The sequence below is a fragment of the Podarcis tiliguerta genome, assembly GCF_965153285.1.
Source record: "Podarcis tiliguerta genome assembly, chromosome: 3".
In the NCBI taxonomy this organism is placed as follows: Eukaryota; Metazoa; Chordata; class Lepidosauria; order Squamata; family Lacertidae; genus Podarcis; species Podarcis tiliguerta.
The window spans coordinates 105483810-105508650 of NC_139536.1; the positions used below are offsets into that span (position 1 = coordinate 105483810).

General features: G+C 46.2%; 1 protein-coding gene across 4 annotated transcripts in view; it reads left to right on the top strand.

Annotated features, from left to right (window-relative positions):
* The window catches only part of PAK5 (p21 (RAC1) activated kinase 5), a 114150-nt gene that overhangs the window by 12462 nt on the left and 76847 nt on the right, over positions 1 to 24841 (top strand). For 2 of the 4 annotated variants that reach the window (XM_083431944.1, XM_083431946.1), the window contains exon 2: positions 12995 to 13078. The exons of the other annotated variants lie outside the window; for them this stretch is intronic. The gene's annotated coding sequence lies outside the window, so the exon portion shown is untranslated. The remainder of the gene's footprint in view (positions 1 to 12994; positions 13079 to 24841) is intronic. 4 annotated transcript variants of the gene reach the window in all.

Genomic DNA, 24841 nt, shown 5'->3' on the forward strand with positions numbered 1-24841 from the left:
CACTCTCAGGCCAGCATTTCCAAGTTGTCGGTGTTTATGCTACATTTTAAAAGATTTGCCTTGAGAGAATCTTTAAACCTCTTTTGTTGACCACCAGCATTACGCTTTCCATTTTTAAGTTTGGAATAGAGTAGTTGCTTTGGAAGATGATAATCAGGCATCCGAACAACATGTCCAACAAAGTTGATGTTGAAGAATCATTGCTTCGACACTGGTGATCTTTGCTTCTTCCAGTACACTGGCATTCGTTCGCTTGTCTTCCGAAGCGATGTTTAAAATTTTCTGGAGACACCATTGATGGAATCTTTTGAGGAGTTGCATTATATTATAGTTAGACATTAATTGGAGCAATCTTTAACATGCTGTAATGTTATTCCTATTTTGTCCATGGGGCAAGGGCAGGGGAAATAAGATTTGAACTAGCAGGCAGAGGGTGAACTAGTATCACAGGATTCTTAAAGCAGAGATGGAGCCTCTGTGGCTCTCCAGATGTGTCTGGAGACATTTTGGACCATTGCCTATCCTGGCTGGGGTTGATAGGAGCTGGGAGTCCAACAACAGCTGGAAGAGTAGAGGTTCTTCATCCAGGCCTTAATGCATTTATGTGGGGTTTGTTGTCTGCTTGTTTGGTTGTACAGTAGTACCTCTGATTGCGAATGGGATCCATTCCGGAGGCCCGTTCGCAACATGAAAAGCCCGCAACCTGAAGTGCCGTATCTGCATAGTGTGATTTTGTGCTTGTGCACATGCGTGAAGCATGATTTAGCGCTTCTGCGCATGCACGAGCGGCGAAATCCGGAAGTAACCCTTTCCAGTACTTCCGAGTCGCAGCCGGATGCAACCTGAAAGAAAGTACAGTGGTACCTCAGGTTACATACGCTTCATGTTACAGACTCCACTAACCCAAAAATAGTACCTCGGGTTAAGAACTTTGCTTCAGGATGAGAACAGAAATCATGCAGCAGCGACACGGTGGCAGCGGGAGGCCCCATTAGCTAAAGTGGTGCTTCAGGTTAAGAACAGTTTCAGGTTAAGAATGGACCTCCGGAACGAATTACCGTATTTTTCGCCCCATAGGACGCACCACCCCATAGGACGCACCTTGTTTTTTTTTGGGGGGGGGGGAAATAAAGGGAAAAAAATTATTCCCCCCCCCCAGGCGCGGGGGCTGGCACGGGGGAAGCCTGAGTTTCCCCCGACCCCAGCCCCCAGAACAGGCTGCCGCCCCAAGCCTTGCGCGCCTGGTGGGACATCTGGTCGAAGCAGGGGGCAGGCTCCGCAGTTCGCCCCCTGCTTCGGGCTGCAGGCTGCCGCCCCAAGCCTTGCGCGCCCGGCGGGATCTCCCGCCAGGCACGCGAGGCTTACAGACATCTGCCCGAAGCAGGGGGCGGGCTCCGCAGCTGGCCCCCTGCTTCGGGCTGCAGGCTGCCGCCCCAAGCCTTGCGCGCCCGGCGGGATCTCCCGCCAGGCATGTGAGGCTTGCGGACATCTGTCCGAAGCACGGGGCATGCTACGCAACGCAAGCCTTGTGCACCCGGCTGGACCTCCTGCCGGGCACGTGAGGCTTGCGGATAGCTTCCTGAAGCCTGGAGAGCGAGAGGGGTCGGTGCGCACCGATGCCTCTTGCTCTCCAGGCTTCAGTGAAAGCCTGCATTCGCCCCATAGGACACACACACATTTCCCCTTCATTTTTGGAGGAGAAAAAGTGCGTCCTATAGGAAGAAAAATACGGTAAGTACTTAACCCGAGGTACTACTGTAACATGAAGCAAACGTAACATGAAGCATGACTGTAAGTCACTTTGCGTTGCCCTAGACAAGAGAGAAAGTGACTAACAAATTCAATAATTAATAGTAATACCCAGTGCTTTTCCCCCCTAAAATAATGTTTAGGGGTACTCTCATTTTAACTCAAGAAAATCACCATTTTATAGTTCAAATCGGGGAAAATACAGTAAATGGAGAAAAGTACAAAGATTCACAAAATATTTAGGGGTATGCATACCCCTGCATACCCCCAGAAAAAAGCACTGGTAATACCCCTCTAGTTACTTCTTCCCCCCTCTCCTGGCTCAGAAGGCCTCCATCCCCCGGGCCCCTGTGTAAAATCCTTGTTCCATCAGCTTTTTGCACACACAGCATCGAAGAAGACAAAAAGCTTTCATTTCAGGCAGGATTACATGAGGAAACACAATTATTTGCAAGGCTGGGGCTTATGTGGTCACTCTTACAGTTTCAGGCTACTGTCAGAACAAAGATACATGATAAGATTCATGCGCTGTGCTTCTAGTTCATTGTTTCCACAAGCCCCAAACTAAACAGTTTACTGGAAGAGATTTTCCCCCCCCTGAATGGAGTGAGCCCTACCCAGGCTACCCACAGTGCAAAACTGAGTTTCCAGAACAAAATGCTTCACCTCCACCTCCGGATCTGTGTGACAGCTCTAAGTCAGAGTGCACAGCATTTTCCACGCTGGTGAATTTCCCATGTCCCAGTTCAACAAGGGCAAGTTTGAAACAGGCCTTTTCCCCCAGAAGCTAAAGCACCAGCTCTTATTAGCTCATCTCGTGGCGGAAAGACGAAAACATGCGTTGCGCTCAGGGGCCCTGGTGGCACAGGGAGGTGAAAGGGGGTGAGCAATGGAATACTTGCCCAGAGCACACAAGCACATATTATTCATCCTGTCTCCCCATCCTTTACAGAGGAGTACATGTCCTCTACTGCAAACTTTCTTTTTTTAAAAAAAAGATATTTTATTGGGTTTTACAATAAGTATAACACAACAGAAAGAAAAACACAATACAACATATAACAGAAAAATACAATAACATATAAACACAAAACAACAACAACATATGAAAGAAAAAAAGTAAAAACAATTTTTATCTCATTATAATCTTAGCATCAACTTGTGTCACCGACCTCCCCAGACCTTCCTTCTCTGTATTCCAGATCTTATATTCTATCAGCAAATTCCTTCCCTCTGTCTTAATTTAATTTTGTCATAATTTTAGTATCTTAATATAATTGCATTTCCATATATCATAAAATATTAATCTTTCTTAATCTTTAACCTCTACTGCAAACTTTCAAAGCTCTCCTGGAGCTGCCACCTCATTGTCAGGGGTCAGGCTTGCTCTAGCGAAAGGTATTTGAAGATTATGGGTTTGAAGGGGTTCCATTCATATCCTCACATGCTGATTTCTCCCCTGTCTGTAGCCCTAATTCAGGCATTCTTACTGCCAGGTTGGTCGTCACAGAAGAAGTGGGGAGGTGTCACAGGAGGGGGGGTTATTTATTTATTTATTTATTTTTTCCCCACCCATCTAGCTGGGTTTGCCCAGCCACTCTGGGCAGCTCCCAACAGGATATTAAAAACACGATAAAACATCAAACATTAAAAGCTTCCCTAAACAAGGCTGCTACATTCTGAATTAGCTGTAGTGTCTGGGTCGCCTTCAAAAGTAGCCCCACGTAGAGCGCATTGCAGTAGTCCAAGCAGGAGATAACCATAGCATGCACCACTCTGGCGAGACAGTCTGTGGGTAGGTAGGGCCTCAGCCTGCGCATCAGATGGAGCTGGTAGACATCTGCCCTGGACACAGAATTGATCTGTGCCTCCATGGACAGCTGTGAGGTCAAGCAGACCTGCCCACTATCCGTCGCACGAGCGTCAGTGTCTCAGAGCCTCCACAGATATGCCTGCATGTGTGAAGTCTTCTTTGTGACTCGAAACCCAGTTTAATCAGGATTCTGTGCAACAGGGAAGCCTTCATGCCTACAGATGCATAGACAAAGGCTCGGTCAAAGGCAGTTGTGTCTTTTGTGTGAAGGCTGCAGCGTGGAGGATTACTCCTCAGCATGCCATGGGAGGAAGAATGCCCAAAATGGGACCCATAATATTAGAATTTATCAAGTGATCTCTCCATTCTACACAAATAATTCTAACATCTCATCCAGTGGTTTCACTCACAAATAAGATAATCCTGCGATGGTAGTTCAAATCCTAGGTAACTCAGGGTACATCTTTAGATTTTCCAATTAAGAGGCAGCTTCCTGTGGAGTCTGTGCTAGGAGAAGAACTGTAGCTTACAGGTAGAGCACAAGCTTTTCAACCATAAGTTCCTAAAGCTGCAATCTCTGGCATCTTCTGTTAATAGGCTCACATGTGATGGGAAGATCCTCTATCTGAGACCAGGGAGAACTAGGGTTAATCAAGGGTAGACCAGGGTGAAGAACCTGTAGCCCTTCAGATGATGTCAGATTACAACTAGAGGACGCTGCAGATGCTGTGGTCTAAGGCACCGAGCCTCTTGGGCTTGCCAATCGTAAGGTCGGCGGTTCAAATCCCCATGACGGAGTGAGCTCCCGTTGCTCTGTCCCAGCTTCTGCCAACCTAGCAGTTCGAAAGCACACCAGTGCAAGTAGATAAATAGGTACCACTGTGGTGGGAAGGTAAATGGCATTTCTATGCACTCTGGTTTCTGTCACGGTGTTCCATTGCACCAGAAGTGGTTTAGGCATGCTGGCCACATGACCCGGAAAGATGTCTATGCACAAATGCCAGCTACCCTGACCTGAATTTGAAATGAGCGACATAGTTGCCTTTGACTTGACTGAACCGTCCAGGGGCCCTTTACCTTTCTTTTACCTAGACTTCAACCCCCATAATCCCTGACCTTTGACTATGCTGGCTGTGGCTGATGGGAGTTGGTGTCCAACAACATCACAGGCTCCCCATTCCTGGTGTAGACAGCACTGGCCAAATGGAGCGATCTCCTGGTATGTTCCTATGTCCCCCTATCTCTATCCATGTTGCTATGTTCCTATGTTCCACTCTGTAGAATGCGCCTCTGTCACACATGTTTGCAAGCATGCATTTGTTGCATTCACATGTTACATTTTAGATGTATAATTAAACATGTGGGGAAAGTGGCCATCCCTTTTCATAGCTGGCTTGATTGTTATGCTAAATGATGGCTGGATTAGTGTAGCAAACTGAAAACAGAGGCTGCCCTGGCACCTAACTGCTGGGGATTAGTAAACGGAAAATATTGTTTCAGAACTCTATATTCATGAGATGAGCCTCCCTAGATCAAAAAGATAAAAGGATTTTAGCATCTCCAGTTTTCAAAAGCCAAGTAGAAATGAATAAATCTGATTGTGGCGTAACTTGGCCGTGACTCACCCTCAGTCCAGGACTAGTCAGGTGATAGCCAGTAAACCAGCAAGGATCAAACTGGGAATAGACAATGCATTTCTCATGTGATTGCCTATTCTGGGCTTCTTGCCAATTTAAGTCCTCTCTCTCCCTTCCTGGAGTGCCATTCTCCACCCATGAGTTTCCATGTAGCTCATGGAGGGGAAATCTCTTCCCCTTCAGATATAGTTGGACTACAACTCCCATTGTGCCTGACTACTCAACATCTGGTTGTGGCTGATGGCAATTGATGTCCAACAACATTGAATGACTGGATTCCACATCCCTGATGTAGATGCCAACAGGTACTGACAGTGATGATCCATTTCTTCTTCTTCTTCTTCTTCTTCTTCTTCTTCTTCTTCTTCTTCTTCTTCTTCTTCTTCTTCTTCTCCTCCTCCTCCTCCTTCTGCAATCCCTTGTAGCTGAGTAAGATTGTCTTCAATAAACATGGTTTTAACAGTGAGTCCATAAGTGACTGTGGAGGCCAATTCTAGATCCACACATTCCTCCACAGTGGGGACATAGGTTTCTGGGTGGGAACTGATCACAGTGAGGGTTTGCCAAGCATGCCTTCCTCTTAGCACGTTTCTCCCTTTTGCCCTGAGTTTGAGTGTCTTCAAAGCCCAGGACACCTTTAGTAAAGGCTGTTCTCCAACTGGAGCACTCGCAGGCTGGTGTTTCCCAGTTGTCGGTGTTTATACTACATTTTTAAAGATTTGCCAATAAACTTCTTTTGTTGACCACCAGCATTACGCTTTTCATTTTTAAGTTCGAAATAGAGTTGTTGCTTTGGACGACAATAGTCAGGCATCCACACAACATGACCAGTCCAACGAAGTTGATGTTGGAGAATCATTGCTTCAACACTGGTGATCTTTGCTTCTTTCAGTACACAGGCATTAGTTTGCCTGTCTACCCAAACAATGGGCAAAAATTTTTGGGGACACCATTGATGGATGAGAAGGGGATGATCCAGAGAGTGAGATGATCCATCTACCATGAACTGTTCTCCTTCAAACAGGCTAACAGTGAAGATAGTCATACCAAGTGTCTTGACACAGTGGTTTGATCTTTAATGCACACACATTAGTCCCTCAAATCTAGTGTCTCAGTGCTGCATATTTGTATCCCCAACAAGATGCTTGCTGCATACTTTAGAATAATTGCCCTCAGCCTAATTAGTTTATTCCCATACTGTAGCAAATTCAAAAGTCACTGCACATTGGAGACAGGGCGAAGGTTCTCCAAATACACCCAGTGAAGTGTACTTTGATTATGTGAATACATAATTCACGGTCCTAAGGCAGATTTGTAGACTGAGAAACTAGATCTGTGTAAAATGACAGTTCTCACGGGGGTGGGGTGTTACAGGAGAAGACTATTCAGCGAAGACCCTGTGGTAGCTTGTGGGCTGAGGATTTCATAAGCTGGAATTCATAAGCCAACGTCAAGCTGTGATTTCATATCCTGGCTCATTTGGAAGCCACTAGCAATAGTTTACTGATTCACATGTAACGGGAAGCTACATGTGATTTCTTTGCTCGTGTCATGCTTGTGCAGGGAGGAGAGGTTGTGTGTGTTTGTATGGTGCTCATGTGTACATTGACTTATGTATCCAGACTTTGAATGTCTGAACCCTGAATCTGCGTATTCTGGGATACATTGTTTCATTTAAATGGTGAGCCTTTTTTTTCATGTGAAGGCAGAATTCCCTTAGGAGGAATTGTGGACTGCATAGCCAACCTCTCTCTTTTTTCTGTCTTCTCTCTTTTCCTCTTTCCTCCCCAAATTTCTGCTTGAGAGGGATAGATCTGTCTTGCAAGAAGTCTGACTTGCTCTCATAGCTCTTTCCTCGCCTCCTCCTTTCATCACTTTGTAAATTTAAGCGTTCCTCCCATTCCCCTCTCCAGCCTGCTTCTCCCTGCCAGCTCCCTCCACTCATGTGAAGTTAGGCTAAGGGTCACAGGTTCCCCATTCCTGGTTTAATCAGTCAACTTCTTATATCTGCTATGGTACTTCTATAGAGCATCACAAGCTGAGATGGTGGCTCTCTAGCCTAGAACTCACTGAGGTGCTCATCCTTGCCTGGACTTTACCACCTGCAGGTGAGAGCTCATATGATGGAACTTTCCTCTATACAGAAAACACAATTCCCCACACATAGAAAACAAGCATCTCAAGTTAAAAAATAGGCCCCACCTCCTATATTTACATTTTTAGGTACAGGGGTTCTTAAAAAGTAATTAAATTGTGTGAGCTTTCACCACATACTGAAAGTGGACACCTTAGTGAGAACAGTGCCTTAGATAAACATTGTATTGATCGCAACTCTCATTCAAGCATTCTTTATTATTATTACATTTTAGGGGGTTGGGGGGTCTAAATCTTGCCTTCATCCGAAACATGGATTCCTGGTGGTATACTTAAAAATAAGAAATTAATACATTTTAAAATAATAATGATGATAATGATATCTGAGAAATAATTCTTTAGCAATCAGAGCTGCGAAAAGACTCATGGATGAGGAATGTGGATGTGGAAGAACAATGTTACAGAATAAATCTACTTCTCCTTGAATAACTAAACTGTTTCTGGCACACAGCTCACTGTCTATTTTTGTTCTGAGTGATAGCTTGACAGCTAAGCAAACTTAAATGTTCTTTAGTTGGCAAATGTCACCAGTTCTCTCCTTCACCCCCTCCCGTTGCATAAGATGATCCACTTATGAGTTTATTTCCAACTCAATTTCAACATCTCTCTCATATATCCACATAATTAAAAACTGGAATAAAGTAGCATTATATGAGTGCAGCTAGGATTCTGCCCAGAAGTGATTATCAGGGTCAAGAGGTTAGCCCTGGACTTGGGATACCTCAAGGATTTTTAAAATCATTAATATTATTTTGCATTTGGAGAGTGTAAAATGTGTCTGCCTTTCCTTTATGAGTTGTATAAATTAGCATTATATCGCTGAGTAACCATACCAGTTAGAGAGGGTCGTAGTTAATGTAGGAAATTCACTGCCATAACATGTAGGATTGGGACGTGGGTGGCGCTGTGGGTTAAACCACAGAGCCTAGGACTTGCCGATCAGAAGGTCGGCGGTTCGAATCCCCGTGATGGGGTGAGTTCCTGTTGCTCGGTCCCAGTTCCTGCCAACCTAGCAGTTCAAAAGCACGCCAGTGCAAGTAGAGAAATAGGTACCGCTCTGGCGGGAAGGTAAACGGTGTTTCCGTGCGCTGCTCTGGTTCGCCAGAAGCGGCTTAGTCATGCTGGCCACATGACCTGGAAGCTGTATGCCGGTCCCTCGGCGAATAAAGTGAGATGAGCGCCGCAACCCCAGAGTCGGCCACGACTGAACCTAATGGTCAGGGGACCCTTTACCTTTTTATTACTATTATGTACTTCGTGGTTTTATTCTGTGAACCACCCAAAAATCTTTGGATGAAGGGCGGTATAGAAAAATTAATAAATAAAATCATTAAAAGTAAGCTCCATTGATTTCAGTGAGGCTTACCGCTTCCAGGCGAAGTGCAGCCTAGGTCACCAATAGCAACTTCTAGGCAAGGGTGATTAATGTTCCTAGAGTGATAGAATCATAGAACTGTAGAGCTGGAGGGGTCCCAAGGTTCATCTAGTCGAGGCATAGGTAAACTCGGCCCTCCAGATATTTTGAGACTACAATTCCCATCATCCCTGACCACTGTTAGCTAGGGATGATGGGAGTTGTAGTCCCAAAACATCTGGAGGGCCAAGTTTGCCTATGCCTGATCTAGTCCAATCTCATTTCTTGTAACATGAAGCCATTCGTTCGAGTCCTACCCTTCCAGAGCAGGGATAGGCTGAAAGCTATCCACTGAGACGATACTGTTCAACCTGAATCAAGTGAGCCAACGAATAGTGAAGTTCTATCTATACCCAGTGTATAACAACTTGGAGGAGAGAAGCCATTCTTCAGCTTGCTCATGTTTGCTGTTGTCTGAAAGGGGGTGGGGAGCCTACTACAACCCAGATGTGGCTGGACTACAACTCCCATTAACCATTGGTCACAATGGGAGTTGGAGTCCAGAAACACCTGGAGGACCACAGGCACTTTGACTCTGGTTTAGGAAGTCAGTATACAGCAACACTCTTCTCTTCACATCCCTGAATCTTGGTGAAGGCAAGAGGCCCTCTGCAAGGAGAGAAAGTTGTTGTTCATTTGAAGGATAACACCTCCTTTGAAGGGTTATTCAAATAATATCTCTTCACATTCTGTTTATGCATTTTTTTCTTTAACGGGAGCCAGACTCTTCTGCCTGGGGTGTTGTACTTTGAAAATGAGCTCAGAAACACCTTTTCTGGGAGTTTTTGTTTTGTCCCTTTGAAAAGTACAGAATGAATAATTCAAAGAGTAGACTTTAAGTAGCATCATCAGCTCAGATCCAGATTGTGGGTCCATCTCAGTATTCTCTGCACATCAGTAGGCAGTTGCTCTGGCAGGGGTGTTTTTCAGACCCGTCCATCTAAAATGGTGTCCTCTGAAGACCACTGAAAGGAACAGTGGTACCTTGGTAGTCAAACGGCTTGGCTCCCGAACAAATCGCCTCCTGAACGCAGCAAATCCGGAAGTGAGTGTTCTGGTTTGCGGATGTTTTTCGGAAGCCGACCGTCCAACACAGCTTCCGCAGCTTCTGATTGAGTGCAGGAAGCTCCTGCAGCCAATCAGAAGCTGCGCCTTGGTTTTCAAACCATTTGGGGAGTCGAACAGACTCCCAGAATGGATTAAGTTCAATAACCAATGTACAACTGTACTTCATTTCTAGCTCAATCAAGTCTAGCTGCAAGTTTGAGAGTCAAAATGCAGGAATCATATAAAAATTGAGGGGAACGAATGGACAACTGAGCAGATTTGTGCCTGATTGTTGTTATGGTTGTTGTTGACAGTACAGCGCGTACATTGAGAGGCAGGTGGATGGGGGCCTTTGCCAACCAATGCCAGCTTTGGAAGCGCATGGGGTGTACATAAGCAAGGAGAGAAGCCAAATCTAACAGCGATAACGGCAAGCTGGTTTGCCGCCACTTGAATGTCAATGGAGCCTCTCCATTTGGCATGTGTTCCACATACTTTTTTTTATTATGGCTGACTCTCCCAGCTTCATTAACCAGTTCAGAAGTTGCAAAGTTAAGGGCACCATTTCAGCCATTTGGGAGGCAAAGCATGCAAGCAGGCTTAAGCATATCTCCCATTTACAACTACTGGTGTTTTGTTTTGCTGTTTAGTTCTGTGAATGCTGAAGTGTACTAGGGGGACTAGGCTAGTCTCTTAAATGTTTCCTGTAAATCAGAGTATTAAAGTATTAAATCCCGGAGCCTCTTTCCCAAAGTCTGGGAAACTTCTGCCTGGCTTAGGAAGGGAGACACTATACTCACACCCAAAACGTCAGGATCATAGCTGTCAACCGTCCCTTATTTGGCGGGAAACTCCCTTATCCCAGCGTCGTGTCCCGCTGCTGTCCCGGATTGATGATATCCCATAAATTTCCTGGTTTTCAAAGGAAGCGGTTCATCTCCCTCCCTCCCTCCCTGCTGGCCAGGGAGGCTCCAACTGTGTTGCTTGGCTGCGTTGCTCACCCAATAAGGCGTCTAAGAACGACTGGGGGGTGGAGCTTGCATGCCTTGTGCCGATCAAATCGGCCGCGTTGCCTGGGGACTCGCCTTTGCTCAGCGCTTCCCAGCTGAGAGGTGACAGTGGTTTTGCTTGCTGCATCCCCTTTGCTGGGTTGCTGCGCTGTGGGAACCACCGCTTGAGGCTTCGTTTGGCTGATGGCTGGGCTTTCTGCCTTTGGCTCGGAGGGGCTCGGAAATTGAACAAACCTGTGCTTGGAATCAGATGGATACGTCATCGACGGCCCACTCACCCTTGGCGGGGGAAAGGTCTGTCTGGAGCGGGGGCACATGGTGCGGAAAATAATAATAATAATAATAATAATAATAATAATAATAATAATAATTCCTTATTTTGGCTGCTGATCCCTTATTTTCGAGGCTGCTGGTCCCTTAATTTCAAATCCGTAAGTTGACAGCTATGATCAGGATGTTGTGACATAACACACACGACGTCCATCCCCCCCCATCACCCTTGCAAGCTGGTACCTCTGTCCCTATCCTACCCCCCAAAAAATCATTGCATGCCACTGCTGATAACCACCACATTCTTCCAAAGATACGGTGTATCTCACCGTTTTTCCAAGGAATTCAAGATGGCCTACATACCGTATTTTTCGCCCTATAGGACGCACTTTTTCCCCCCCAAAAATGAAGGGGAAATCTGGGTGCGTCCTATGGGGCGAATGCAGGCTTCGCGGACCTCTCCGCAAACAGCAGGAGCGCTCCCGCTGCTGGCGGAGAGGTGCCTGCATGCCGAAGCCTGCGCGCGCTGAGCTCAGCGCGCCCAGGCTTCGCGGACCTCTCCGCAAACAGCGGGAGCGCTCCCGCTGCTGGCGGAGAGGTGCCTGCATGCGGAAGCCTGCGCGCGCTGAGCTCAGCGCGCCCAGGCTTCGCGGACCTCTCCGCTAGCAGCGGGAGCGCTCCCGCTGCTGGCGGAGACGTGCCTGCATGCGGAAGCCTGGGCGCGCTGAGCTCAGCGCGCCCAGGCTTCGCGGACCTCTCCGCTAGCAGCGGGAGCGCTCCCGCTGCTGGCGGAGAGGTGCCTGCATGCCGAAGCCTGCGCGCGCTGAGCTCAGCGCGCCCAGGCTTCGCGGACCTCTCCGCTAGCAGCGGGAGCGCTCCCGCTGCTGGCGGAGACGTGCCTGCATGCCGAAGCCTGCGCGCGCTGAGCTCAGCGCGCCCAGGCTTCGCGGACCTCTCCGCTAGCAGCGGGAGCGCTCCCGCTGCTGGCGGAGAGGTGCCTGCATGCCGAAGCCTGCGCGGGCTGAGCTCAGCGCGCCCAGGCTTCGTGGACCTCTCCGCTAGCAGCGGGAACGCTCCCGCTGCTGGCGGAGAGGTGCCTGCATGCGGAAGCCTGCGCGCGCTGAGCTCAGCGCGCCCAGGCTTCGCGGACCTCTCCGCTAGCAGCGGGAGCGCTCCCGCTGCTGGCGGAGAGGTGCCTGCATGCCGAAGCCTGCGCGCGCTGAGCTCAGCGCGCCCAGGCTTCGCGGACCTCTCCGCTAGCAGCGGGAGCGCTCCCGCTGCTGGCGGAGACGTGCCTGCATGCCGAAGCCTGCGCGCGCTGAGCTCAGCGCGCCCAGGCTTCGCGGACCTCTCCGCTAGCAGCGGGAGCGCTCCCGCTGCTGGCGGAGAGGTGCCTGCATGCCGAAGCCTGCGCGCGCTGAGCTCAGCGCGTCCAGGCTTCGTGGACCTCTCAGCAAGCAGCGGGAGCCAGCACTGGGCTCCCACGGCTTGCAGAGAGCTGCCTGTTTGGGGGCTGGGGTCGGGGGAAGCTCGGGCTTCCCCAACCCCGCGCCTGGGGGGGAAATAATTTTTTTCCTTTATTTCCCCCCCAAAAAACTAGGTGCGCCTTATGGGACGGTGCGTCCTATAGGGCGAAAAATACGGTAGTTCTCTTTCCTGTGAGGTAGATTTAAAATCACCCATCCTACAAAAATACCCTGGGCCGTTTTTCTTCTTAATGCCACTGCATATGGACCACTGTTACTACCCCGAATTTCACCCTCGTAGAGCTAGGAGATTGACAGATGTCTTAGAATATGTCTTAACGTCCAGAGCTGAGGGACTATGATGATGGGTTTTCTGGTACCTCCTTAATTATTTTCCCATGTGGTTTCTCCTTCCCCATCAATGCTCCTTTCAGATGCAACAGCTGTAGAGGGGATTCCACATGGATGTAGGAGATAAGGACCAGGAATCTTGAAATACTTAACTTTTTGTTTACAAGGTAAGTTTCTTTTACCCTTCAGTTTCGCAACAAAAAATTTAAGGCTGCAAAGCCATAGTCACTTACCTGGGACTAAGCCCTGTCAAACAAAATGGGACCTGTTCTCAAGTAAGAATGGGGAAGAAATTCATTTGGGTCACATTTTAATGTTGGTCTACTAAGTCACAATTTCTAGGCCAGCCCATGTACTGAAAGGCAGCTCTCCTTTCAAATCTGCACTGGTCCAAATTTGGCAATACAGAACTGCATAGAGCAATGAAAAGTGCCCACACCTACGTCAATATTAGTGAAAATACAAAAGTGAGTTTTACTGATGAGACAGTGCAAGCAGAAATGCACTTTCCAAAAGAAAATGTGTGTATTAGGATAAATGAGTATGAGGATGCAAGTGAATTTTCATGCAGACTTTTTAAATTTAAAAATGCAAATCTAGGCAGAAATGTGGCAAACCAAATTTAAGATAGGAAAATTATAAGATTGCACTATAAATACTATTTTTTCAGCATGAGTCAAAATAAAAGACTTTTAAAAAAAAATATGTAATGATCTCTACTGCCCCAAATCATTGGTTATGCGTTGAGTATTATTTTATTTTATGGTTTTGGGAGCTGGCAGTGAATAACTGTTGCGTGTGTCAGGGCTCTTATTTACTTCCAGCCAGCTGCTATCTCCCCAGTAATTTGTAAGCAGTCTTTTCCATGATAGCTTTGCCTTGTGGAGATGGTGAAATGCCCTTCTAAGTCAATATTCCTCTCTGTTTTTCATTGCATGCTGAGGCTGCCTCTAAACCTGAACCAACATATATCCAGATATGTAAACTGGGGGAGGGCCATAGACAATACTGGCTGGATGTACCAATGGTTTGACTCAGTACAAGGCAGCTTCTATGTTCCTATCTATTATGTACTGAGTTGAATAGGATTCAGAATGCAGCAGTCTGATTGGTCCTAGAACAATAGGATCCAGAACGCAGCAGTCTGATTGGTCCTAGAACAATAGGATTCAGAATGCAGCAGTCTGATTGGCCCTAGAACAATAGGATTCAGAATGCAGCAGTCTGACTGGTCCTAAAACAATAGGATTCAGAATGCAGCAGTCTGATTGGTCCTAAAACAATAGGATTCAGAATACAGCAGTCTGATTGGTCCTAGAACAATCGGATTCAGAATGCTGATTGGTCCACAGGAGCCACCCAATCCAACTCCAGGTGGAAGTGAATCCGCAGCCTGATTGGCCTACAGGAGAATCCCAGAATTAGCCAATCACATGGGGCCCATTGTTTAAATAATGTATATAAAGCAGACATTTCGGGGGAACTTCCATTCCTTACTACTATGAGCTGAATAAAGAGCAAGAAATCCACACTCGACTCCGAGTATATTTCACTAGCTGAAGTTTTTCAGTCTTGTCCCTCCCCATGGATTGCTACTGCTGCTGTCTCCTTTTTCCTACCATGGTTGCATCCTCTCCTCACTAGGGAAAGGCTAGTGGAGTATCCTGCTGTTGGGCCACCAGCTTACCCCAGTCACAGGAGAAGGAAAATACAGGTGGAAGAGGTGGCAGTGATTGCAAACAGTGGAGCTATCAGAGAAGAACATGATTGGAGATCTTTAGCAAGTGTTCGATTTGCTGCCAGTATATGTCTGACAATTCAGGATTTCAAGGAGGGCTAGAGTACATCTGAAGAACATCATCAAAGCACTGTTTTTCATCTTAGGCCAGTCTTTGGCCTCAATCTGATTCAGCCACATGAATCACAATGATCATTTACAGCTGCTTTCACCATGCCTTCCACATGTTTTAGAGTACCTTTTACCAACTTCCATTGGTAGAAAAAAAAGCTACAGCTGTTCATGGTTAGCTTGACCGCACATGTTCATGTGCTGGCAACCTCTCAGTTGGATTACTGCAACACACTCTATGTGGGGCCATCCTTGGAGGTGGTCTGGAGGTGGCAACTGGGGCAGAAGGCATCAGCTGGGTTGCTTGTGGGGAAAACAACCAGCAGTTTATAACACATTCTTGAAGGATTTCCACTGGCTGCCAATTTGCCACCAGGGCAAGTTCAAGGAATTGGCACTAACGTGTAAGGTACGGGATACTTGAGAGATCATGGATGCGGGTGGCACTGTTGTCTAAACCACTGAGCCTCTTGGGCTTGCCGATCAGGAGGTCGGTGGTTTGAATCCCTGCGATGGGGTGAGCTCCCGTTGCTCTGCCCCAGCTCCTGCGAACCTTGCAGTTCAAAAGCACGACAGGTACTACTGCGGCAGGAAGATAAACAGTGTTTCCATGCAATCTGGTTTCCCAGTGTCCCATAGCACCAGAAGCGGTTTAGTCATGCTGGCCATATGACCCAGAAAGCTGTCTGTGGACAAACGCCAGCTCCCTCAGCCTGAAAGCGAGTTGAGCACTGCAATCCCATAGTCACCTTTGACTGGACTTAACCATCCAGGGGTCCTTTACTTTTTTCTACCTTACTTGAGATCCTTCTTATGCACCCAGCAGATTGCTGCAGTCTGTAGGAGAGTTTTCCCTGCAAGTTATAAAGCTCTCCAAAGCCCACTCCACAGTAACTGTGAGCAGGGCTTTTAAAGTAGCTACTCCTATTCTGTGGAATGTCAAGATAAGAACAGTTGCCCACTACTGGCACTTTCCAGAAACCATTGAAGACATTGCTATAGCAGGCTTTCCTGGCTGGATAAATGGGTCTTTGCCATGAGTGGCAACTTTGTATGGTTTTAGGTAAAGGTAAAGGGACCCCTGACTATTAGGTCCAGTCGTGACCGACTCTGGGGTTGCGGCGCTCATCTCGCTTTATTGGCCGAGGAAGCCGGCGTACAGCTTCTGGGTCATGTGGCCAGCATGACTAAACCGCTTCTGGCGAACCAGAGCAGCACACAGAAATGTTGTTTACCTTCCCGCCGGAGTGGTACCTATTTATCTACTTGCACTTTGACGTGCTTTCGAACTGCTAGGTTGGCAGGAGCAGGGACTGAGCAACGGGAGCTCACCCCATCGCGGGGATTCGAACCGCCAACCTTCTGACCCTAGGCTCTGTGGTCACAGCGCCACCTGCGTCGCTACACTAAATATGTCAGTATAAATGCATTTTGCCTCAGAGCTCTCTGTTTTGTGTTCCCTGCAACAGACTTAGCTGCCTCACTGGAATAGTTAGGCCTGTGTCATTCATGCCGCAGTCCGGGGTAGCTTAGCTGCAACCCTTTGTATTTTATTGGACACCAACTGCATCAGCCCCCGCCAGCATGGGATATAGTCAATGATGGCAGGAATTTTGTTCCATCGACATCTGGAGGACCAAAGGTGGTTTGCCTGCTCTGATCCTGTTCATCAGAAGCTTTCTTTAGTTGTTTTTAATATTTTTAAGCAGTGGAGCAAGATAACTAGTTCCAGGAGAAAAGCTCTGTTTAAATGATGGCTTCTGCATCATTTTAAGGCGCATGCAGGCATCGGCCCAATAACCCAGGGCAAACTGACCCAGTCTGTGACTGAAGGCAACCGTTGCTTTGGAAACCGTAACGTATCTCCCAGGTGTGAAACATTAAGTTGCAGTTCTTAGCAACACGTTCCCCCCCCCCATATTTTTTGAATCCTTTCCCACATAAAAAACCTAAACGGGGAAGATTATAATACACCTCTTTCCTCAGTGGTAGAGCATATGCTTTGGAGAACGTCCCGGGTCCAATCTCTGGCATCTGCAAATACAACTGAAACCCCCGGCCAAAACCCCGAAGAAGAGATAGTAGCAAGTTAGATGGATTAATGGCCCAATGCAATGTATAGTCATTCCTTGTGTTCTTTGATTTATCATACGAGGGAGAATTCAGAAACACCATTGCCCCCTGCATTTGAAGCCTTAAAATTTAAAATTTGATCACCTGCGTAAATCAGCTTTTATTTGCCTTTAGGTAAGGGGATGGAGTTTTGAGAACTAGTTCAACGGCAGCCCTAGTTCTGGCACAAGTGTTTCACAGCCTCTGCTAGGCTTACCTTTGTGACGTGGGGGGCACTGTGGTCTAAACCACTGAGCCTCTTGGGCTTGCCAATCAGAAGGTTGGCAGTTCAAATCTAAGCGATGTGGTGAGCTCCTGTTGCTGTTTCCGAGCTCCTGCCAACCTAGCAGTTCAAAAGCACGCCAGTTCTTGTTGTTTAGTCGTTTAGTCATGTCCGACTCTTTGTGACCCCATGGACCAGAGCACGCCAGGCACTCCTGTCTTCCACTGCCTCCCGCAGTTTGGTCAAACTCATGCTGGTAGCTTTGAGAACACTGTCCAACCATCTCGTCCTCTGTCGTCCCCTTCTCCTTGTGCCCTCCATCTTTCCCAATATCAGGGGCTTTTCCAGGGAGTCTTCTCTTCTCATGAGGTGGCCAAAGTATTGGAGTCTCAGCTTCAGGATCTGTCCTTCCAGTGAGCACTCAGGACTGATTTCCTTCAGTCCATGGGACTCTCAAGAGTCTCCTCCAGCACCATAATTCAAAAGCATCAATTCTTCGGCGTTCAGCCTTCTTTATGGTCCAGCTCTCACTTCCATACATCACTACTGGGAAAACCATAGCTTTAACTATACGGACCTTTGTTGGCAAGAAGCACGCCAGTACAAGTAATTAAATAGGTAATGCTGCGGTGGGAAGGTAAATGGTGTTTCTGTGTGCTCTGGTTTCCATTACGGCCAGAAGCAGTTTAGTCATGCTGGCCACATGACCCGGAAAGCTGTCTGTGGACAAAGGCCAGCCCCCTCAGCCTGAAAGCCAGATGAGTGCTGCAACCCTATGACTGGACTTAACTATCTAGGTGTCCTTCACCACCTTTTTTTTTACCTTCATAACACATCCGGGAGATTAGTCCATTTTACAGAAATACAATGGAAGCTTTAGGACAATGGTGGCCCTCCAGGTGATGTTGTGCTCCAGCTTTTCTTATCAGATCCAGTCACCATGGTCAATGCTCACAGAGGCCCAGGAGGACAACTTTATTCCATGAACTTTTCCAAGTGAAACAGTAGCGGCACAATCACCAAAGGTGATAAAGCATCTCAAGAGTAGTATATCAGGGCAGCTGAATGGGGAAAGCTGCTTGCAAGTTATTCTGCATTTCAGCTAAGCTTCCATTTCAACAGTTCCTCTTTCCTTCTGTGCCCAGATATTTATTGATGAGCAAACCACAGAATGTTAAGGGTGGATCAGCAGCAGACTTAGCTACTTCCATTGGTTCCCATTGAAATCAACAGGACTTCAGAAATGGCCAACCTCTCCCCTTAATTTTAGTGGTACAATCTGGATCTACAGTGGTACCTTGGTTCTCAAACTTAAACCATTCCGGAAGTCCGTTCCAAAACCAAAGCGTTCCAAAACCAAGGCACATTTTCCCATAGAAAGTAATGTAAAATGGATTAATCCATTCCAGACTTTTAAAACCAACCCCTAAAACAGCAATTTAACGTGAAATTTACTATCTAATGAGACCATTGATCCATAAAATGAAAGCAATAACCAATATACTGTACTATAAAATAAATTAGTATTGTACCATGATTAAAATTAAAATTAATGACTGATAGTCATTGTTTGGATGGCGGGCATTTATCCATTTCCACAGCCACACAATCAATCAATCAGTAGTTGAACTGGGTTCCACACAGTCACAAAAACAAACTAACCGAAAAAGCCTCAAAAACAAAAACATAAAATAAAAAGCAAAAACAAAAGCGCCAAATACAGTGGTACCTTGGTTCTTGGACTTAATTTGTTCCGGAAGTCCATTTGACTTCCAAAATGTTTGAAAACCAAGGTGCAGCTTCTGATTGGTGCAGGTGCCTTGGAAAAAGTAGCCTACAGTTTGGCTTCTGAAAAATGTTTGGAAACACTTACTTCTGGGTTTTCAGCATTTGGGAACCAAGGCTTTTGAGTACCAAAGCGTTTGAGAACCAAGGCACCACTGTATATTGTAATATACTTGAGAAAGTTCTAACTTTCTCCATGTTACTCCAAGCACTTTTAAAAGAAAAAGACACGACACGCTTTTCAGATATGGCACTATTGCTGGAAGCATCATTTGTTATTTTAAAACTCTTTCCTTTTAAATTGTCGAAGGAAAGCCAGGGACCATGTAAGGGAAAAGCAATTTTTTAAAAAAGGTGCTGTGTGTGTTTTATTTTTAAACAAATTCTCAACCACGGTAATGTGATATCTGAGTTACCTTGGGCAGCAGACAGTTACCGAGTCCTCTCTCCTCGTAAAATGTCATTATTTACAGAAGCTGCGCAATCAGATTGAATTGAAATCTGTGTTATAAGATCTGCAGCACGGGGTGAAGAGGGTAGTCGCACTCAAACTGGCCTGGAATTAGACATTATTGCCGCCTCATTACACATAATTTCACCAACCACTCGTTGAAACCAAGAGGATAAAGATCACAAGCTTGCCACAGAGGGCTCTGTACAGATGTGACTTTTTAAATACTGCGATGTCCAAACCCACACAATTATCACAGCAACAGTCTGCTTCTGACGGAAGGCATTAGCTTCAGAAGAATTGTAGGTGCGTCGGAGATGTCAGAGCGTAGCTAGGCCTGCCTTTCCATTGCCGAGTAATTTCTGAACGCAGCCTATTATCAACCCCAGTTTGCAAATAGAAGGGATCAAGGCATATTGATGAAAGTGTGTCTTCCTCTACAAAGTGTCCAATTGAGAAAATACTATGGAATGACTCTACATCGATACGTCTCTCTTCCTTCCTCATCCTTGCTACCCTCCCTTAAGGATATGTGCTAGTTTTAAAATGAATTGGGGGAAGGGTATGAAATGGACCAGCCCCATTTGTTTCTGTTGGGGGAATCAGGAGAAATGGAAACAAAAGAATTAAAAAAATATTCATTTTTTTCGTTTGTTTTTGATTCCCACTGAAACAATGAGCCAACTAATTTGTGTGTCTTATTGGACTGCTGATAAAATGGCAGCCCCTGTCATTTCTCTCTGAAACGTGACGTGAATGATTGATGCCTCCAAGGGGTAGCAGAACACCTGGGAAAAGCAACCTGGGCTAAGAGATTATAATTGAACCATTGGCCTTGGAGGGAGAGGGTTAAACACTCCCTACTGTTTCTGTAACATTCAGAACCTCCCACCCCAACATTTAATTTAGCCTCTAGTTCCACATACCTAAGGGAACAAGAGAGAGACAGAGAGAGGGAGTTTTCCCTTAAATCATAGAATCATAGAATCATAGAGTTGGAATAGACCACAAGGGCCATCGAGTCCAACCCCCTGCCAAGCAGGAACCACCATCAGAGCACTCCTGACATATGGTTGTCAAGCCTCTGCTTAAAGACCTCCAAAGAAGGAGACTCCACCACACTCCTTGGCAGCAAATTCCACTGTCGAACAGGTCTTACTGTCAGGAAGTTCTTCCTAATGTTTAGGTGGAATCTTCTTTCTTTTAGTTTGGATCCATTGCTCCGTGTCCGCTTCTCTGGAGCAGCAGAAAACAACCTTTCTCCCTCCTCTATGTGACATCCTTTTATATTTTTGAACATGGCTATCATATCACCCCTTAACCTCCTCTTCTCCAGGCTAAACATGCCCAGCTCCCTTAGCCGTTCCTCATAAGGCATCATTTCCAGGCCTTTGACCATTTTGGTTGCCCTCCTCTGGACACGTTCCAGTTTGTCAGTGTCCTTCTTGAACTGTGGTGCCCAGAACTGGACACAGTACTCCAGGTGAGGTCTGACCAGAGCAGAATACAGTGGCACTATTACTTCCCTTGATCTAGATGCTATACTCCTATTGATGCAGCCCAGAATTGCATTGGCTTTTTTAGCTGCTGCTAAATATGTGGAACTAGAGGCTAAATGATATACAGTGGTACCACTCTGGGCAGCTTCCAACATATATACAAACATAATAAAATATTAAATATTTAAAAAACTTCCCCATACAGGGCTGCCTTCAAATGTCTTCTAAAGCTTGTACAGTGGTACCTCGGGTTAAGTACTCAGTTCGTTCCAGAGGTCCGTTCTTAACCTGAAACTGTTCTTAACCTGAAGCACCACTTTAGCTAATGGGGCCTCCTGCTGCTGCCACACCGCCGGAGCATGATTTCTGTTCTCCTCCTGAAGCAAAGTTCCTAACCTGAAGCACTATTTCTGGGTTAGCAGAGTCTGTAACCTGAAGCGTATGTAACCTGAAGCGTAAGTAACCTGAGGTACCACTGTAAAATATAATATACAACGTTATATTTTACTAGTGGTCAACTCATTTTGTGTTAACTACCGCGAGCAACTGGAGAGGAGCTGCATGCATTCTTCAAATTAAAAAACAACAACAACCAATGATCAAGTTCTGTCCAACAAGCTGTGAAGTATCAAATATCAAGTGCTCATCTGATGTTCAATAGGTGTTGAATATCTGTTGTTCTTGATTTTTTGGCTCATATCGAATAACAGGTTGCGGAGGAGGATTTTGAGGGCAAATGCATTCCGGCATCTCTCTCCCGCCCACCCTGCTTTCCAAATCAAATGCCTTCAAACGCAGACATGTGCATGCCTAGAGCTTCTATTCTTTTTCATTCTCACCAGGTTTTTGAAATCCTTCCTTGCCCACTGCCCAAGAGTTGGCATCTTTTCAACCTCCATCAGAATAACTGAACAAAAAAATTAGTGGCATTTCAAATAGAACCAGGAGGCCTTCCGTAAATGATGAACCAGCTGGAGTGTTGGATTTGTCACCAATGAGGAGTGTGTTGATTTGAGTTCCCATTGTTGCCTTTTTGTGGAAGGCAGGCAGAAGGACCTGCCCACAGGCCCTTTGTTTACCACCCAAGAGCCGTCTGTCATGAAATATTAGTTAGGCATCTTGTGGGTTTTGCAGTTTGAAATGATAACTATCACGATGCATTTCTGCATTTAGGCTGCCTATTACTAGGAGGCTGAGGATCTGTGTTAATACTTCCCACAGAAACCACCTCATAAAGTAAATGTTAAAAATAAATAAATTATAGTGACGATGATATTCTTTAATGGCCATTTCCATTTCTGGTTGTGTTTTCTTTAAAAATACATTGAAATCCCTATATATTCTGCCTTCTTAAATTCTGAGGTCCTAAAACCATGTATGCAGATTGAGATTGGAAATTCTGACCCTAATATAAAGGAGTAGGCGAATACTCATATCCAAGGCTTAGTGGAGAACTCTGAGGGTTTTTGACTTCTCCCTTTTTCACAGTCAAGTGGTGTATCCATTTTGGGAGTAAATAACAAACAAACAAACAAATAGTGAAGTTTGTTTAGTATACTGTACAAAGTCCTGATTAGAACTTCTTATTCTTAGTGTTGTCAGTGGTTCTAAAATACTTGTGCACTCAATTGCACCTTAGTTTTAGTAAAGACTATACAGTCTAAAAATCAATAGCATAGAAACACTGTTTTTTGTTATCGTTTCTTTAATTGGGGAACAGATCATGAGAAAAGGATACACTCTCTTCAATACCAACAAACAGTAAGATACGATTGGCCCTCTTCCTTTTTTTCATTTATGCTTAAGAGGAAATGAAGGCATTCAAGCAGCAATCCTATATCGACTTAGCTGGGAGTTAAGTATAATTGAGCACAGTATAACTGAGGGTAGGTAATAAATCTAAACAAGAAGAGCAATAATAATGGTGCTGGGAGTTGTAGCTTTGTGAGGGGTAAATTACAGTTCCTAGGATTCTCAAGGAAAACCATGTTTGTTAAATGTGCTTAAAATATATGGCGTGAATGTGACCCTATTTCAGCACTGGCAGTGGGACAGCATCCTTCACTGCACCTGACTGCAGACTTGATAATAATAATAATAATAATAATAATAATAATAATAATAATAATTTTATTATTTATACCCCAACCATCTGGCTGGGTTTCCCCTGCCACTCTGGGGGGTGGCATACAGCACATAAAAAATGGTAAAACATCCAAAAAATTTCTAATACAGGGTTGCCTTCAGATGTCTTCTAAAAGTCAGATAGTTGTTCCACAGGGCAGGCACCACTACCAAGAAGGCCCTCTGCCTGGTTCCCTGTAACCTCACCTCCCACAGTGAGGGAACCACCAGAAGGCCGTTGGAGCTGGACCTCAGTGTCCTGGCTGAACGATGGGGGTGGAGACGCTCCTTCAGGTATACTGGGCCGAGGCCGTTTAGGGCTTTAAAGGTCAGCACCAACACTTTGAATTGTGCCTGGAAACGTACTGGGAGCCAATGTAGGTCTTTCAGGACTGGTGTTATGTGGTCTCCAGTCACCAGTCTAGCTGCCGCATTCTGGATTAGTTGTAGTTTCTGAGTCACCTTCAAAGGTAGCCCCATGTAGAGCGCATTGCAGTAGTCCACAGGCACAGGGCAGGCCACATGACACATACAACTCTTGTGCCCTCCAACCGCCTGTTGTTACTGCTCCCCCTCCAGCTGCCTCATTCTGCTAAATGGTAGGGCTGGCCCTAGGTATTCACTATAGCTCAGACGCTGCATGCAGAAAGTTCAACCGCTTAGAGAAAAATCCCTCTCAAGAAGCAGTGTTGTGGCAATATTCCTCAGCAGACGAGCAAACAAACAGTAAGAAAGAAAATTAATAACCTTGATGGCTAGAAATGGTTGTTTGTGTAGGAGTTCACAGAGCTAAAGATAACAGCTGCAACCCAACACAGAACCAAGCAAGCTTAAGCCCCATGATAACAAATAGGGACGCGTGTGGCGCTGTGGGTAAAACCTCAGTGCCTAGGACTTGCTGATCGCAAGGTCGGCGGGTCAAATCCCCGCGGCAGGGTGAGCTCCCATCGTTCGGTCCCAGCTCCTGCCCACCTAGCAGTTCGAAAGCACTCCTAAGTGTAAGTAGATAAATAGGGACCGCTTTATAGCGGGAAGGTAAACGGTGTTTCCGTGTGCGGCGCTGGCACTGGCTCGCCAGATGTCGCTTAGTCACGCTGGCCACGTGACCCGGAAGTGTCTCCAGACAGCGCCGGCTCCCGGTCTTGAGCGAGATGAGCGCGCAACCCTAGAGTCGGACACGACTGGCCCGTACGGGCAGGGGTACCTTTACCTTTACCTTAACAAATACATTTAACTGAAGTCAACTCTGGGTTGGATTGGGTTGGATTTTTGTGAAGGATTAGAATGCTTTACCCATGACCCACAATGGAGCAAAGCAATCCAGACATGCACATGTACCTGGGCGGAACTGTGAATGGTATTGGGTTAGGCAGAGCTTTCGTTTCACCCAGATCTGCCAGCTAAGATGCTGGGCAGCCACCGCCAGTGGAAAGCCCCAAAATGGGCATTACGCAGGTGAAGAGAGTCACATTGAGTCAACTCAAGACTCCAAGCTGGTCTTGCTGTGCTCTTGTGTGATGCGGTGATGGCCCATAGTTTGGATTAAGTACTAAGTTATTTAAACACACACATACACAGCTGAGAGAGCCAGGAGGGAACATCTGCTGGCTCCAGGGCCACCGTTTTCAATTTCCTGAAGATGCGCTAAAAAGGAATAGTCCGTAGCTATCATCTAACGGCTTTACAGAAAACTCGGCCCATCTCAGGTTTATACTGCTGCTTTCTATTTGTCTGGATGAGTCCCCAGCTGCAATCCTTTCTTTCATTGTTCTTGAAGGAAATAGTTTGATGCAGCCGGGGGAGCAGTACAGCACTCCCATAATAAGGTCTTCCTCTGAGAGAGCAGATGAAAGAAAAGAGATAATCAGGGCTTCAAACCTCCCACTG